Source organism: Schistocerca americana, chromosome 2 (assembly GCF_021461395.2).
Source record: "Schistocerca americana isolate TAMUIC-IGC-003095 chromosome 2, iqSchAmer2.1, whole genome shotgun sequence".
In the NCBI taxonomy this organism is placed as follows: Eukaryota; Metazoa; Arthropoda; class Insecta; order Orthoptera; family Acrididae; genus Schistocerca; species Schistocerca americana.
This window is the reverse complement of record NC_060120.1, coordinates 212,302,020-212,308,378: the sequence shown is the minus strand read 5'-3', so window position 1 is coordinate 212,308,378 and position 6,359 is coordinate 212,302,020. Positions and strand designations below refer to the sequence as shown.

Here is a 6,359-nt window from a genome sequence, read left to right as displayed (position 1 = left end):
CTAAAACTCATTGTACCTGTAAGTGGAATGTTCCTGGGAGCCATGGACAGTATCGTCGCGCAAGACAATGCAGCTTCAAAATTGAGCCAAAAGAGGAGACGCCGAAAGACAATGACACGACGCACACAAGAACTCACACGACTCCGTTGGGAAACAAGGAAGCTTTCGCAGCGCTACGATAGGGGTGGTAACAGACAGAACCTACTCGCCCGACTCGTGAAGTGATAGTAGCGTTCGTTGATTATTGCAGGCTGCAGATCTGATTTGTGAGCTGCTGCTCGAAAATCCCCCATTCTCTATGCTTAGAGAACATAATCGCTGGTGGCGTGTTTTCACGTCCGGCTCTCTGACTGCTGTGGACGAGTTATTTCAGTTTCTCGGCAAATAAAAAAGTTTCGAGTATTTATCAAAAAAACTTTCGAGTATTTATCATAAAGTATGGGAGATGAAGAAGCTTGCACAGGATAGAGTAGCATGGAGAGCTGCGTCAAACCAGTCTCAGGACTGAAGACCACAACAACAACATCATAAAATATACCTCTTTGCATGCTGTCATTTGCAAAATAGCTCGTATCGATAGTTTGAACCGTTTACGAAATATGATGGTTTTTAGACCACATGATTTCCAATGCACAGGGACAGAAATGGGTGCGTCGAGCATGACCACCAACGGATATAAAAACCAATAACTCGCAACCGAAATGAGACATCGTTCTTCTCTCAATTTTAAATAAAGTTTCAATATCTTATCTACATTTCATGCACAAGAATGTTTGGGCTAAAAATCATCAAACGAAAAGTTTATGCAATGTGTTTTTACCAGACCCTTTAAAATTTCATGCAATGCTTTACTTCATTTGACGCAGCACTATATGACGAATAACGAAAAGTAATTCAGACCCTTATCGAACGAAAATATGAAACGGTAAGGTTGCAAAAATCAAATTCTTTCACCTAAAAGTTTTCGTGAAACCGGATGTTAAGTATTTCATATTGCCCTCGCTCTCATCATGGAATGTAGAGAGCAAGTCTAGAAAGTGTCGACGCTAGAAGTTAACCATACGTAGAAAACGACGTAACTCATGGAAGTCCTGAGGCCGAGGTAGTTGCATAATGAGCTCAGGTTAGTGTGCCATAAGCCTACTGCCAGCAGTATTTCATTTTCATTTATTATCATCCGTTGCATCATTTATATGATACAGGAATTGTCATAATACTGTCCAGAATATGCACAGCAGAATATTACGAATTTCTATCAAACACATTAAATTAACATTATATAATATGTTGAAAATTAAAACATTGAATTAGTAGGTAGTTCTTTTATATGATCTTTTAACATGTACCATATGTGATGAATTTATATATATTATTGTAGATTTACAATCAGCATGCGAATTATTACAAATAAGAAATGCTATGACTGGTTAACTGATGGAGGAAGGCTGTACAAAAATGTTTAGGGAAAGACACGAATACAGCTATATTAATCACTTAGGAATGAAACAAATAGGAAGAGCAGGGAATCCAAGGTGAAACTGCTGCAAGGAAAATGTGAAGAAATAGAAAAAGAAGGGCTGACTCAGTTTATAGAAATGTCAAAAAAATCTTTGGTGACATTAAAAGCAAGGGTGGCAACACTAAGAGTGCAATGGAAAATTCACTGTTAAATGCAGAGGAGAGAGTGGATAGCTGGAAAACAGTACATTGAAGGCCTCTATGTGGGGGAGGAATTGCCAAATGACATGGCAGAAAAAGAAATTGGAGTAAATATGGAAGAGATATCAGCTACAGCATTAGAGTCAGAATTTAAAAGAGCTTTGGCAGACTAAAGATGAAATACAGCAGAAGGGATAGATAACAGTTCACCAGGATTTCTAAAAAAACATCATCCACACAATTCAAAAGGCAGCAAGACCTGATAAATGCAAGAATTATCACACAATCAGCTTAACAGCTCATGCATCCAAGTTAATGACAAGAATAATATACAGAATAATGGAAAACTGATGATCAGTTACATGATGATCAGTTTGGCTTTAGAAATGGTAAAGCCCCCAGAGAGGCAATCCCAACTTTGTGCTTCATAATAGAAGCAAAACTGAAGAAAACTTAAGACACGTTCACGGACTCTATTGATCTAGAAAAGCATTTGAAAATGTAAAATAAAACAAGATGTTCAAAATTCTGAAAAAATGGGAGTAATCCATAGGGAGAGATGGATATATATGCAGTATGTACAAGAATAACGAGGGAACAATAACAATGGAAGAGTGAAAATGAAGTTCTCAGATTAAAAATGGTGTAGGAAAGGGGTGCAGTCTTTCACCACTATTGTTCAGTCTGTACAACAAAGAAGCAGTGACGGAAACAGAAGGAAGGTTCAAGAGTGGAATTAAAATTCAGGATGAAAAGATATTGATGATAAGATTCACTGATGACATTGCTATCCTCAATGAAGATAATAATAATTTAATGTGGTTCAATGATCTGGTGCAAGTCTTTCAATTGGACACCATTTCAGCAATTTGCGTGTCCCCAACTTACACCACTTATCCAGTCAGGGAAAGGAGATCTATAGATTAATATGGCAACTGACCCACATGTCATTTCTGGTGGTTCCCCACATTGTTGGCAGGAGAAGGCTAGGTTGAAACAAAGATTGGAAAATCCATAGTCCGATTGAGATTTGATCCCCTGACTTCTCAGTTTCCAGGCAAGCATTTTACTGCCCCTAGTCTACCAAGTCCCACTCTCAATGAAGGTAAAGAATTACAAGATCTGTTGAATGGAATGAACAGTCTATGGGAGCAATGCAAGCAAGTTCCACCATTGCTGCAGAGGGACAGTTGGCTGAGAATCATAAGTCATCAGGGTGCGGACACAGACATGGCTTCTGGAAGGTTTGAAGGCTGACAAACGGGTACAAAATGTATCCTGAGCAAAAATATGATGTAACTTGCAGCAGAGACATATTTCCATTATGAGTGAGGTTCTGAACTATCCGGTCTAGGAAGTTTTCAGAGAAGGCGTAATGCAACATTTCACAAGATGTCTTGTCATGCCCACTACTAATAAAACTGTAATTATCCAAATTGATTGTTAGATGCTTAAAGTTTCCTAAAATGACTGCAGTATCATCAGGGGACTTATGTACATGTGGACTGAGGTTTTCTCTAAAGTTTTTGGTTACATCAGGAAAAGAATCTGGCGATCGATAGAAGAACCCTTTTATAATTATTTGATCACCCTTGACAATGAGTCTTACCCAAACAATCTAAGAGGCAGCTTTAATTTTTATCTCAGTAGGTTTGAGTTTCTTGTTTACTGTGACAAATACACCACCTCAATTACCTGTTCCCCTGTCCTTTTAGTACATGCTTAGATTTTCACAGAGATCTCACTATTGTCAACTTCATGTTTTAACCAGCTTTCTGTGTCTAATATTACATGATCATCAACATAATGAGGAAAAGATAGGTTACTACTCACCATTAAGATGACACACTGATTTGCAGACAGGCACAGTGACAGTTACACATTGGCATTCTGATTTGAGCTGCCAGAGATGGTGGTCATGTTTGCATGAGGGTGCTTGCTTGTGTGAATGAATATGTGGGTGTTTCTTTCTCTGAAGTAGACTTTGGCCGAAAGCTAATGTGTAACTGACTTCTCATTGTGTCTGTCTGCAACCCAATGGACTCTAAGGAGTCGCCAATCAATCTTCACGGTGAGTGGGAATCTATCTTTTCCTTATATTATTGATATCCCACCCTGGAATTTCCATTGTTTAATCATGTGAGCTTCAGTGCTTTTTAGGAACACTTCAAACTCTGGCACATCATTGTAAATGCTTGGCAGTTAACTACTAGGTTTTTGATATTCTTGTCTGTAGGAGGCATTTCTTTGCATCTTACACTGATACTTCTGGGTTACTTACAGCTATCATTATCTGGATATAGTTATTTTCTAATGATATTTGTGATTAATAATAAGAAATATTTTAGGATGAACCCTGAAAATCACAATCACATTACTACAACTAAAACTAATTTCCATATAGACTGTATACCTATCTAAGAATAGTTTTTTTTATATTCTGGTGTCCTTGTCTACAACAGGTTGCCAGTAAACATTAAGTAGGAAACTGGAAATCCTCAGACATTCAGAAACAGAGAAAAATACCTTGTTATCAACTACCTCTCTAATTAAATGGAATACTTTGACATGCAAATGTAAATTTTGATTAATATTAATGTCCATACTCTACAAAACAGATTTTAATTTTTTTTTAATTTATGGATAACTAATAACATACAAATCAAACAATGTAAAATCCAGGATGGAATGTACCAATAACGGAGAAGAAAAGTTGCTACTCACCATATAGAGGAGATACTGAGTCACGATAGGCACAACAAAAAGATTCACACAATTATAGCTTTCGGGCATTAAGGCCTTTGTCAGCAGTAGACACACATATCCACATGCACATACACACACTCATGCAAACACAACTTCCACACATGTCTGCAGTCTCAGAGAACAGAAACCACACTGTGGTTCTCAGTTGTCTGAGACTGCAGACGTGTGTGCAAGTTTTATTTGTGTGTGTGTGTGTGTGTGTGTGTGTGTGTGTGTGTGTGTGTGTGTGTGTGTGTGTATGTGTGTCTACTGCTGGCAAATGCCTTAATGGCCAAAAGCTATAATTGTGTGAATCTTTTTGTTGTGCCTATCGTGACTTAGCATCTCTGCTATATGGTGAGTAGCAACTTTCTCTGGTATTATAATAACGTACAAAGTGACAGAAATGTTTAGTATGACCTTGTACATAAAAACAGCACTTGGTTTTCAAAGTATCTATCTTCTTCCCTAATAGATATAAAGTGCTGCATTCTGGAAGTAATCCTCACAGTTATCAGTGTGAGCAGATTAGAAATAGTCATAATTTTTGACAGATGTTACCTGCAGAGATCTGTAGACCCTACTTGATCCACATTTCTGAAAGTTCGCCTTTATCATGATACTACAAAAATAAAATTAGATAACACAACTGCCTTTATGGTTGTAATGTTAGACATGCATCTGTCTCCTAAACTTAAACAACGGAAAATCCAAGATGGAATGTAACAATATTATGGGAAGGAAAGTTGCTACTCACCATATAGTGGAGATGCTGAGTTGCAGATAGGCACAACAAGAAGATTTTCACACTTAAAGCTTTTGGACAATGGCCTTTGTCAACAATACACACACACACACACACACACACACACACACACACACACACACAACTAGCACACATGACTGCAGTTTCAAGCAACTGAAACCACGCTCTTTTTGTTGTGCTTATCTACGACTCAGCATCTCTGCTATATGGTGAGTAGCAACTTTCCTTCTCATAATATTATCTCCTAAATTTAAGTACTACAAATACAGGAATCATGGAATTTAGTACCAACAAACACAGAGATGTTCATAATTCTCCTTAGGAAACAAAATTGTAAAAAAGAAAAACTGGGCAAAATTCTTTGGAATCACAATCTAGGACCATCTCAAGTGGGGCATGCATGGAGATTCCTAGTCTGTATACAATCCAAAAACATATTTGTCACAAATATGATTAACAAATATTGTAGAGATATGTGTATTCTAAAAACTGTACATCATTCACTGTTCTCATTGAATTTGAACTATTTGGTAGAAGTATGGGGTGCAACAACACTAACAAACCTAAATCCATTAGTAACACTATAGAAACAGTTGTCAGAATTATCTGTGGTGCCAAACGCAGACAATCATGTCATGAACTGTTTCCAAAATTGCATCTGTTAATGATTACAAGTGTATACTTCTTAAAATAATATTTCTTTTGAAAACAGTGAAATAAAACCTAATTTTTGATCTACACCAGCAAAATACAAGTCAAAAATCAAAATATAAACAGCCATAGAAGAGTGTTATATGAAAGAAATGAAGTTCGTGCCATGCTAAAGCAAGCCAGTACCCTTCCTCCTACAGAATTTAAGAATAAATCCACTTTATTTTCTTAATGAGTTCTTTGTCTACTTGAGAAATAAACAGAAATGTTCTGCTTTGTACATATTTAAGGTTTATAGTGTTAGGTAATTCACAAACAATCTAATGATGATAAAAGCTGTAACACTGTTTCTTATATAATAACAAATGTAAAATGTATTAAAAGGTACATTTATAGACATCAGAACTGTACTTCATAAACTGAAACCTTAATTATTCTTACCTGACATATTCAGATGAATAATCTGTGTGATGTGCTGAAACCATATTATTCTAGGGACTGCATTGATTACTTGACATTGAGTAAATTTTATTATTAT

At 36.7% G+C, this 6,359-nt stretch overlaps 1 long non-coding RNA gene across 1 annotated transcript in view; it reads left to right on the top strand.

Annotated features, from left to right (window-relative positions):
- Window positions 1-1,053: 1,053 nt before the first annotated feature.
- Window positions 1,054-6,359, top strand: part of LOC124595502 — a 41,670-nt gene continuing 36,364 nt past the window's right edge. The window contains exon 1 of the long non-coding RNA XR_006978216.1: window positions 1,054-1,123. This is a non-coding gene — a long non-coding RNA (uncharacterized LOC124595502). The remainder of the gene's footprint in view (window positions 1,124-6,359) is intronic.